Here is a 12,065-nt window from a genome sequence, read left to right as displayed (position 1 = left end):
GAAGCTCATGAAAGTTCAGTGTACTACTTGTATTGCCCAAATATTTCTGAATTGCAGGGATGGTGATCTACATTCTGGAATTTACTTAAAAATTTATGGCTTTCTAATCCACATTTATGTTAGAAATTAGAAAGTTTTCAGAACTGGAAGCTAAAATTTACTTCTCAGCAGTATTCCTTCTCTTGCTCGCCAGAAATGTGATTTTAACGTTGACTGAAAGGAACTGTACTTTGGGGATGAGAAAAAATAATCTCTTTTAACTAACTTCTTGACCTCTTTTTGAAGTGGCATTGAATTATTGCTATATGTGTTGGTTTTGATTCAGTGACAAGTCTAAAATCACTGGGACAAGTCTAAAATCACAAATGTATTACTCTTAAGGCTGGAGGTTGTAATTAGAGTTGCCGAAATATCCCAGGTGATAAAGAGCCTGCCCATTTCTTACTGAGATATATTGGATAGCTTTTTTTCTCTCTTCATGCTGATAAGATTCCTCCTGCTTCTATGCTTTACAGTGATTTCTATAACCAGGTTCTTACTCTTGACTATACATAGTAACCCAAGAAATACTGGACACATTTTAACTCTTACTATTAACAGCACAAACAGGTGAAGAAAAATGGGGTAACACTTTGGCTACACAAAGGAAAATATATTTAAATATGTGGTGAAAATCACTGCAGAACACATTTTTAGGGACCTCCTTCCCTCAGCAGATGTTAATATTTTATCATGTAAACTCATTGGAGTATGTGAGAACCAAGTTGAGGGACATGAAAAATACTAGTTGTCTACCATTTCCCATTGCCACTGGGCTATGCATGGACTGTGTGCTGCATTCTATCTACACGTTTATCATCCAGTGTCAAATTCTGTCAACTCTTTCTCTCATCATTACCTTTAGTAAGTAGATTTTTAGGAGATAAATTAATGTCCCTGTCAATGACACCTTCAACTGTGCTACACTGCTTTGGTGTACCTACTTCATAAGATGGAACTAGTATAGCCACATAGGCATAAGTCAAGCTGGGGGCGAGCTAATTGGCACTGTGGCTCAGCACTGCTAATTATCCCACCTCAAACCCTATACGGAGGTGACTGTATTGCTTCTCATGTAGGAGGAAGCCCATGTAAAGTAGCACATTGTGCTTGTGGGGGCTGCTGAATGCCAACTACTGCAGAGGCATAGCTTCAAGTTGAGGGCATTCAGTAGCTTGCAAGGTATGCTCAGGTTTTCAGGGCACTCCTTTTTTATGTGAACTACCAGCTACTCTGGACCGATTGTAAAGATTAGTTATTTCCATGGAAAAGCAGGAAAAGCTTCAATTTTGAGCCTTTATAGAGTATTAAAACACCTTAGTGAGCATGCCTACACAAGATGCTTAACTGTGCAGTAGCATAGTTTACTGCAAAGTAAACATGTGCATCTACATATGCTTACTATGCAGTAAACCTTGGTGATTGGGCATAAATTTGCTACCTGAAAATGCAAGTAGCAAATTTACTTTTGATTAGTAACAGCACTGTAGCACTCATGTAGATGACTGACTGGGAGCAAATCTGCTCCCGGTTAGCAATCTACCAGGGGGCAGGAGATGTCTCCCTGCCCCCAGGAGCTGCCTGGTGCTGGGGTGGGCTCCATCACCAGGGCCCAGGCTGGGACTATATCCCCCTGCCCCGACAGCAGGGAGTCCCCTGCTCTGAGACTGTGATCAGAAGGATCTCCCAGTCCCCACTCCACCGTTGATATTAGGGAGTGGGGGACTGGGAGATCCTTATCTCCCAGTGCCAGCCCTGTGACAGAGGGGCCACGGAGCTGAGCAGGAAACATGCTCCCAAGCTTGTTCCCCAGCCAGCACTGTGCCTGTGGAGCTGAGTGGGGAACGGTTCCCCAGTCTCTGCCCTACCTGTGGAACTGTCCTGGTCAGGGGCAGGTCCCAGCCCCATACCCTAATCAGGTGATCAAGGCATGGGGCTTGGAAAAAGCTTCAGGGATGGGGTAGGTCCCAGCTCCCTGCCCCAATCTTTTGGTGGGGCAGCTACCTGTTAGCTGCCCCACTGGTGCATTGGGACAGGGGGCTGAGACCTTCCCCACCCAGGAGCTCTTACCAAGTCCTCTGCTCCTGAATTAGGGAGTCAGAGCCAGGAACTCCCTGCTGGGGACATTGTTTCCACCCTGGCAGCAGGCAGGCTCTGGTGGCCAGGTGTAATGTCCCAGGCCTGGTGCTTTTTGCCAGTCCCTGGTACTCCCTGCCAGCCCCTCAGCTAGTTAGCACCCAGAGGAAGCCTAGAGTCCCCCCGGCTGGTGGCAGGGGCCCATTGCAGGGCCCATAGAAAGCAGGAGCAGTTTGCTGCCATACAGCAGCAAACTGTTCCCACTTCCCTACATGTGTAGATGCCTCCTGGGAGCATTTACTCACAAGTAGCTTTCTCATGAGTAAACTGATCCTGGATCAAATGCATGTGTAGATATGCCCAGTATGTTCGCAGTGGGCATGTCTACATGAGACACTTTACTTGTGATTAGAATAAATTACCGTGCAGTAAGTGTCACTGTCTCCATGTAGAGATGCTTACTGCACAGTAATTTGCTCTAATCATGAGTAAATTTGCAACCTGTAAATACAAGTAGGAAATTTACTTGCAATTACTTACTGTGCTGTATGGCATGTGTAGACAGCTGGCTGGGAGCAAACTTACTCCTGGTCAGCCAGGCAGCAGGGGCAGAAGATTCTTCCCTGCTTCTGGGAGCTGCTGGGGCATCAGAGCCTGAACATGAGCAAAGTCCCCATACCCCAGAAGCAGGGAGCTCCCAAGCACTGGTCCCTGCTCATGGAGCAGGGCCTGGGGAGATTGTTCCCAGCCACTGCTCCATAAATGCGACTGGGAGCCTGAACAGAGACCTAGGCAGAGAACAGGCTCCCCTTTGATCACAGAGTGGGAGCTGGGAACAGTCCCAGTCAGGGGCAGGTCCCAGCTCCATGCCCTGATTGGGGCAACCAAGGCACAGGGCTTGGAAAGGAATCCCTACCCAGCCAGGGGCTTGCTGCCAGCTGCACTACTGGTGAATCAGGTCAAGGAGCTGGGACCCGTCTCTCCCTTTCAGCTCCTTCAAAGTCCCCAGCCCCCAACTGGGGAGCCAGGGGCAGGAGCTCCCTGCTGCTGAGACAGTAGGAAGGTTCCCCGCCCCCTCCCCCTGGGGCAGGGAGCAATCTACCAGCTCCCTCCAAGAGACAGTTGTGTCCTAGCCCTGTGCTCCCTGCCAGGGCTAGCATGCAGGGGGTGCCTTGGCTGCTGCAGGGGGCCAGTGCAGGGCTGGAGGGAGTGGGAGCAGATTGATGCCAGGAGCAGCAGATCTGCTCCTGCATCCCTGCAAATGTAGATGCCTGCCTGAGTTGGATTTACTCTAGAATAATTTACTCTAAAGTAAGCCCACTCCACAGCAAACAGGCGTGGCGTGGCTTTCTGCCATGTATGACTGCTATCTCTGTATTTGTATTTTAGAAGTGACAAAAATAGTACTCGCTTACTCACAATATGATTTTTAGCAAGCTTTCTTAAGATCCATGCAAGTGTATATTTGTGTGTACATGTGGAATCTGTATGCTACTCTAAGTTACATGTAGTTTATTTATGATAACTTTTTGTCTTGGTATAGGAGACTGAACCTTTTGAGCAACTGAATGCCTAAAGTACGTATGTAAGAGGATAAAATGGCTGTTCTTTGGTTAGATTCTGGTAAAGTAGGTTACACAGTTTCTACGTACTTATTATTGGTAACATTATTTTAATAAACATTTCTAATGTAGTTAAATTCAAAGCCCCTAAGTCTCTTGTAGTTGGTGCTGAACAATCCCATATGAAAATAAGCTTCCTCTCTTGAAGAGTTTATGGGAAATTAATAATAAAAAGATTTAAATTAAAGTAGGCCCAAATAATACACAGTGACTCATAGTCATGTAGTGACATTTCTAAAACATGACCTGACTTTATGTCCACGCGCCCGTCAACAAGTACACTCGCTCGGGCGTCTACAGATGATTGTCCATTAATCTCTGGTTGTTGCCCCTGCTCCGGGGATGCTCACGCCAGGTCCGCCTGCCACGACTTCGATGTTTCCTTGGTTCAGTGTGTCTATGATGGCGTGTGCACGTCTGGAAGTGGGACCTCCCGTCGATCCAGGTCCAAGATCCTTGAGGGCTCCTTCCTCCCCTACACCCTCACCTGGGCCTCCATATACAAGTCCGGGTTGCCCACCTAGCCTCCCCTCTGGTGGCGGGGGGGTGGGACAACACTTTGAATATCAAACACAAAGTTGGTAACCCGTAAGCCGAACAGTCAGTTCCCGTACGGGTGTCTGACTCCAGGTCCCTTCAAGTCCCGCTCGCCTCTTTCGGGAGGCCTTCATCCCTCTATTGGGGTCCGCCGCCTGTCACCAGAGCGTCCCTGCCCTGCCTGGGCGGCTCTGCCTCCTGCCCCCAATGCACTGTGGCCGAGGCCCGTAGCCTGCTTCTCCCAGCTACCGGCCAAACAGCCTTCAGCTGGGGCGAGGTGCCCCCTCCAGCCTTCACAACCGCCTCAAATGACTTTGGGGCTTGTCACCCCTGGTGCCTTGCCCCTGTGGGGCCTTACCCTTTCCCCAGAACACACGTGCCGGGTGCATGTCGGCAAGCCTCTGCCACTCGGAGCTTCCGCCGGGGATCCGCTCCTCTCCCGGCCCTTCCAGTCCTCTGCTTCTCCGTGCCAGTTCTGCTTTTGTGCCCGCCAGCACCGCCGCACACCTGGGAGAGGTAATTAAGCCTCGTGCCTTGAGGCACCGTGGGAAACTTGCCTCCGGAGTCAGGTCCGCTTGGTGGCTTGCGTGCGATCTTGCCCCCAGCATGGCTGCACTGCCTATATCGCACCCCACGCCCCACAGCCGCCAACAATTTACTGATGCGGCGGGACCTGCCTCGCTGCTCCCAAGGCTGCTCGGGGCTAGGGCTCTCTCACACTTTAGTAATTTATACACTGGATACTAAAAAACACTAGTACAGGGATGATGCATAGGGGGTGTACACGAGTGCACCCCCTGAGAGTGCCAGTGCACTCCCTGCCAGGTAATGCTCCCTGTTTAGCTGATGGGCAGGGGGACAGGCAGGAGTACCAGTTCCCCCTTGTCAGCACTAGCTGGGGAGAGGGGCTGCCAGCAAAAGCAGCTGTGCCACTTCCAGAAGTGGCCTTGGGATTTCCGGAAGCAGTGCGGCCGCTTTTATGGTGAGTGAGATCAGCCACCGGGGTACTCCCCACAGCCGCTGACTGGTGTTGGAGGGGGCACATGACCCCCCTGACTCGAGGCACCAGACACCCATGCACTAGTAATTTCTGATGCTTATACCCAAAGTTTCATTTTCTGTTTTATGCAACAAGTTAAAGAATATTCAGGCATTGATCTCCTTTTTTCCCTACAGCCCCATATGATAATATTGCATAATTCTACTGTGCTAACTAAATCAAGAGCTCCCAAAGCATATTTCTTTTCCATAATAATTTTAATAGCATAATTTTAGTAGTGACCTCATTTTTGAAAACCAAGCATACAGTTCAAAGAACAAAATGGAGAAAATGCTGAATTATAGACTTCCTAATTTGCCAAAACAAAATCAGTGAGGCATAAAAATTAATAGTAATTAATACTAGCAGAAAACATATGCTGTGCAATGTTTGCTGCAATTAATTTTAAGGACTTTCTGGGAGGTTTTGAATTCATCCACAAAAGATGCATACTTGTTCCCTAAATCCATTCACCGTTACAATTGTATGAAATTATCCTTGCATTCAAATAGAATGGGATAGTCTGTGAAAACAAGAGACTGCTGCTATTCACCAATTAAAAATTAAAAAAATGTGTACAAAGATTACATTTTTTCTATATTTAGATAGCTAGGAGAGGCCAATTATTACATGATGTCCAAGAGAAAGGAGCTAAATAGTGTCCTAAGACTATGTAACTGTTTCCAACACCAAGTTTACTTATAAACTGCTATGGATGCAGTCCACAATCTGCATTTAGGAGGAATGAAGAAACTGACATTTGTTTAAACCAGTTTAGAAGAGTCATACTGAAGACTTGGATTATTTGTTTCATGCAGCAGTCTATGACAAATACGGAGCCAAAGGATCAAGTTTTGCCTGAACTCTAAAGGAGGTGTGCTTTCAGAGTTTTAATTTCATTTCTGTTCAATTTTCACTTAAACTTTTCTGAATTAGACCATAAATTCTGTACAGTTGTCAATGAGAAAAAACCCTTTGTAGAGGGAAATTAATTCACTATAAAGTTTTATTTGGAATTACATATCGGCATAAGATTTAGCTACAAAAATGTATAAAAAAACCAAATAGTAGCTGTTTTTATTTTCTGCATTGCATGGTATTATTTACAATGTAATATATATTGTGGTGGCACTTGTTTTACCATTAGAATGACAAAATTAAGATGAGTGGTTTTATTTCACCTAGAGTTAGACACTGAACATTTATTTTATAATTAACACAATGTTACTAAGCACATGAATCAATACCACAGGGTCAGATTGACTGCGACAGTTAGGCAGGTGTACAAGAAAAGAATGAGAGGAGACAAGAAATCTTTCCTCAGTTTTGTTCACCCTGAACAAAAGCTTGTTAGACAGCAAGCAGTCCTTCACTTCCATCAGTGCAAAGACTGCGCCATTAGTATATTCTGGGACATTCATTGACTCAAAGAAGGAGGAAGGAAGTTATAGCATTGCACAACGGTAGGAATCCATTGCATTCCCTCAGAATTTGAGCAACAGGCTTTCTTTCTGAGTACCTTCACTGGCTCCAGGAAGCCTCCTGCCTGAAGGATCCTTTAATAATGTTTCTGTGTTTTGTGTCTCTCCAGTGTAGAATGTGAGCAAAGTACCTGATTGAACCCTTACAATGCATGCTGAGGTCTTGGGATTTTTTAATATTGACATTTAAAAAAAAGTCTGAAATAATCACCTCTCTGAAGGTTTCATGCACTACATGCAGTGTACAGAAGGATATCTGAAGAAGGGGCACTAGAAATAAAGAATATTTTATTTCTAGTGCCTCAGACTGCACGAATACTTTTTGTTACCGTATAACATGCATGAATCCGTATATCATGAATCCGTATAAATGGAGACTTCCATGTCCATGCTATTCAGTACAGCATGAATCCATTTTAAAGGAGACTTCCATATCTATGTTGTTCAGTACCTAAATAGATCTTCCAAAGCAGCAGAGACTCTTAAGTGTCTAAAAAGTAACCTAAAGCCTTTTGGCAGCTAATCTCACAAATTTGTTTTCCACTCACATCTCCAGTCTTACTTCTGCATGCAGTATTTTCTAATATCATTACTTACTATACACTAAATAATGTAATCAAAGTCTGTGTAGATCTAATCAAAATACACCTAACATCAAATCACAATCTTGGACTGTATTCTCCCACTTCAAGAAATTGCCAGTACATGCAGACCTCTCCCACTGACTCCCACCCCTGTTTTCCTCCCCAAATTGAGAACCAGATTATAAAATCATAGAATCAAAGGACTGGAAGGGATATGTAATATCATTAAGTCTGGTCCCCTGCCATGGGCAGGAGGTTATAGGGCTCAAACAAGCTCAATGAGGTGCTTGTCCAACCTTGAACACCTCCAAGGATGGTGAATGCATCACCTCTGCTGGGAGTGTGTTTCAGATTCTAGATACCCTTATGGAAAAGAAGTTTTCCTAATGTCCAACCTAAATCTTTCCTCAGTTAGCTTGTGCCTGTTGGTCCTCATCCTCCCTGGGGGTGCCTTTCTGAAGAGTTGCTCCCCTAGATCTTCGTGTTCAGCCCTGACATACTTGTAGGCAGCTATCAAGTCACCTCTCAGTCTCTCTTGCTCAGACTGAACAAACCCAGTTCCCGGAGTCTCTCGTCATAGGGCCTATCCTCCAGGCCCCGATCATATGAGTGGCCCTTTTCTACACCCTTTTGAGCTTATCCACATCCTTCTTGAAGTGCAGTGCCGAGAACTGGACACAGTACTCCAGCTGTGGCCTCACCAGTGCTGAATAGAGGGGGAGGAGCACCTCTCTGGATCTGTTCACAATACATTGGCTGATGCACACCAGAGTTCTGTTTGCCTTGCTGGTGACTTCATTATACTGTTGGCTCATATTATCTTCTGATTAATTGTGACCCCCAAGTCCCTTTCAGATGCAGTGCCAGCCAGTGGACTACCACCCCCTGTATAGTTGTGGTGAAGGTTCTTCCTACCCAGATGAAGGACCCGGAACTTGTCCCTATTGAACCTCAACTGATTGCATTCAGCACATAGGATCAGTCTGTCAAGGTCATCCTGGACACCCTATCCTCAGATGTGTCCACATTTCCTCACAGCTTGGTGTCATCCACAGACTTAATCCTTGCGCTTTCCACCCCCTCATCCAAGTCATTGATAAAGATGTTAAAGAGCATGGGCCCAAGCACTGATTCCTGGGGGACATCACTGGAGACAGCTCTCCAGGATAAGGCCATCCCATTGATTACAACTCTCTGGGATCAGCCTCTGAGCCAATTGCTAATACACCTCACAGTAGACTGGTCTAGGCCAGTACCCTCCAGCTTAATTGAAAGGATCTAATGGGAAACAATATCAAAGGGCTTGCTGAAGTCTAGGTAAATTATGGCCCTTGTCCAGCTGGTTAGTTACCTGGTCGTAAAAGGACACCAGGTTTGTTAGGCATGATTGACCCTCAATAAACCCATGCTGGTTGCTTCTTAATACCCCACCAGTTACAAGCTTGGCCTCCTTAACAATTTTTTCAAAGATTTTTCCCAAGACTGAGGTTAGATTGACCTGTAGTTTTCAGGGTTGTCCCTCTTCCCTTTCTTAGAGGTGGGTACCATGTTAGCCCTCTTCCAGTTGTTCAGGACCACTCCCAAATTCCACGACTCTTTGAACAGCTTTGCCAGAGGCCCTACTATGAACTCAGCCAGTTCTTTCCAGACTCTCGGATTCAGGTCATCTGGCCCAGCAGACTTGAACACATCCAAATGTTCTAAAAGTATCCTCACCTGTATGGGACTGATTTCATGTGGGCTGTTGTCTTCCCCATATTCCCTGGGCCTCTGGACAGGTGAACAACTCCCATCTGATTTCAGGAACACTACTGTGAAGTAAGCATTTAGGAGCTCTGACTTTTCACAGGGATCAACTGTGGGCTGTCCTTCCCCCCCCCCCACTAAATTCCATAGGGGTCCCACAGTGGAGCTTGATTTTTCTTGTTTCCTATGTACCTATAGAAGGACTTTTTGTTGTCTTTTATTTCAGTTGCCAGCTTGATCTCCATGCCTGCCTTGGCTTGTATTCCTCTCTGGATGCTGAACCGTTTTTCCATTGCTCATATGCTTCTTTTTTCTTTTTCCAAAGTTCCCTGATTGTGTTTGGATCCTCATATGTTCTATGTAAAGAAGAATTGTACAGGCACATCCCCACATGTAGGAGCATGTGCTTGTAGTGGCAAACAACTAATGACACTTTGCTGCTGCACATGCCCCTGCACATGTGCTTTGGTGTGGGGCAAAATGCCCCACTTCAGGGAAAATGTAATTTCCCCACTCCTGGCTCCCAGTGTGCTGGAGTAGCTAGGCCAGAAATAGAGTTCTGGAAGGACTGAGCCTCCGTGTCTGCTGGCACATGCTTCTGTGGCACATGCTCCTGTGCTGTGTGCTGCACTCAGGGCTGTCCCTGTGGTGGTGGTGGGGGGCAAATTGGGGCAACTGCCCCGGGCCCCACGCTTTAGGGGGGCCCACAGAGCTGGGCAGAGTGAGCGCAGCAACTCTATGCCACCACCGCTGGCTTTGCATCCAGCCACTTGCTATCGCCCCCCACCCCCCATCACCAACACCACCGCTGCCAATGGCAGTGGCAGCTTTTTCAGGCTCAGAGCACGTGGGATCAGAGTGGGGGTGGGGCAGGGCCCTGCATGGGCTGATTTGCCCTGGGCTCCATACCCTGCTCAGGTCAGCTTTGGCTGCACTGCTTTTTTGCGTTTTTGGGGGGTTTATTTTGTTACCAGGATTTTAGAAACAATGCACAGTAAAGCTCTTTCCAGTCACAGACCAGTACTGTCACAACACAATACTGAGTGAAGGAGGTTTTCTTTTTTTATAAGTACAGTAAAATACTCTTTAAAGAATAATGAAACAGGGATAGGGAAAGATATGTGAAACAGGTCACTTCTTTGCTAATTATTCCAAATCCTAGAAATCTATGTCCAATATTATTGTCATCAAAACTAGCAAAATATGTGAACAGCATTTGTTTAGATGGAAAATGTCAAGTGACTTCTGTTACAGTGCACCTCTGAAATGCTCAACAAGCTGTCAACCACCAGTCTGAGGACTAATACATGGATACGTCTGGCTTGTATGTTCAGAGGTGTATATCAAAATACCAAACTCAGGGGACTCTTGCTTCTTCTCCACAGAAATTTAATAGATTATTGTGCAGATGTTAAGTGTTACTAAGCTGTAATTACATTTTACAAAATGCATTGGACATATTTATTAGTGCCATATCCTACAAAATGTAATAAATACCTAAAATACACTATGATCTGCTTGTGAAGTAAATGACCAAATAAATTTTGTAATGTCCTATTTTTTCTTTTTAATGATTTTTGCCCACTAATTGGCTAACTTCAGCCATATTCAGTTCAACTCCCAGTCAACCCCATTTCAAATTAGTAAAGTAATTAAGGCAATAAATGTCCACTTAAAGCAACAGTTTAAAAAATTGTCAAAATATCTTTGTGACTTGAGTACAGGCAGTCCTTGACTTAAAATGTTTCAAGTTACAACGTTTCACACTTACAACATTTATAAATTGACACCCTGTTTCAACTTTATGAAACAGGCAGTTTTAACTTTACAATGCTTGATCTGACACCAAGCCATGCCAGCGAACACGTTCACTGTGTCGCCCATCTCCCTGGAGAACATCTGTCCAAACTTCCTTGGGCACTTTCTTTAAGAAAGCAGACAAGACTCCAGAAAACCTGCAGCCAAGACTCCTGAGAAGACTCCAGCCAAGAACCCTTCAAAAAGTCCAACCAAATCACCTGAAAGAAGCCCTTCCAAATCAATATGATTGCTATTTACAATATAAATACATTAACGTAGCTATATTCCTCATCTATAATTGATTGAGTACAAAATTCTGGGTTATTTTTGGTTAAAACTAGGGTATGGGGCCTTGGTTCAGGAACCAATCCCCCATTTATAACATTGTTTCTTATAAGAAAATTGGTTCCAAGTTACAACATTTTGACTTAAGATGCTGTGTTTAGGAACCAATTGTGTCATAAGTCCGAGGACTGCCTGTACTAAAAAGAAGGCAGTTCCTTGATTACTCTTCCTTTGTCTTTTACAGGTTGAGGGAAAGTATGTGGGTAAAGTGCTGTTATATGCTGAAAAGTGACTGTAAAAATTAAATTACTGGGCTCTGTTGTTGTTATAAAGATTTCTAGTATAAATGTGCTCCAGTTTCCAAGTGCTTGCAGTTGGTAGCCTTGACAATCTGGAAGTTGAGAATTAACTGGCTGTTTTTATCTTCTTATGTATCAGCACCAGTACTAAAATGTCTACAGACCAAATTAGGTTCCTTAAATAAATGTTGCCACATTATACCTGATCCATTGTACATCATCAGGAAGAGCTGCATAGTTTTGGTAAACTTAGGTATTGATACTGAGGTATTTTGACTATGGAGGCTGGGAGTTCTTAACTTGTTTGGAACTGGTTGAATGGGTCCACCTGTGATTTGAGGGGCAGGTGTGCAGTATATTATTGTAGTATCCAGTATAGTAATTCCAGCTACTACTAGAAAACTAAATAGCAGCTATGGGCAGGTAAGAATTTGTATGGCTTGCTTATTTCATAGATTTCATAGACATTAGAGCTGGAAGGGACCTCGGGAGATCATCGAGTCCAGCCCCCTGCCCAAAGGGTAGGAAGTCAGCTGGGGTCATAGGATCCCAGCAAG

The 12,065-nt window shown here is 45.1% G+C and overlaps 1 protein-coding gene and 1 long non-coding RNA gene across 2 annotated transcripts in view; one reads left to right on the top strand and one right to left on the bottom strand.

Annotated features, from left to right (window-relative positions):
- SHC3 (SHC adaptor protein 3) overlaps window positions 1-12,065 on the top strand; it is an 88,023-nt gene that overhangs the window by 11,670 nt on the left and 64,288 nt on the right. The window lies entirely within an intron of this gene.
- Window positions 1,310-11,072, bottom strand: LOC109323715. The gene is made up of 3 exons (XR_002104728.1): window positions 10,954-11,072; window positions 4,225-4,230; window positions 1,310-1,320 (listed from the first exon to the last, which is right to left on the bottom strand). It is a non-coding gene; the product is annotated as an uncharacterized LOC109323715 (long non-coding RNA).

The sequence above is a fragment of the Crocodylus porosus genome, unplaced genomic scaffold (genome assembly GCF_001723895.1).
Source record: "Crocodylus porosus isolate Cpor-Errol unplaced genomic scaffold, CroPor_comp1, whole genome shotgun sequence".
Taxonomy (NCBI): Eukaryota; Metazoa; Chordata; order Crocodylia; family Crocodylidae; genus Crocodylus; species Crocodylus porosus.
The sequence above is the reverse complement of the archived record's forward strand: the minus strand, read 5'-3'. Positions and strand labels throughout refer to the sequence as shown.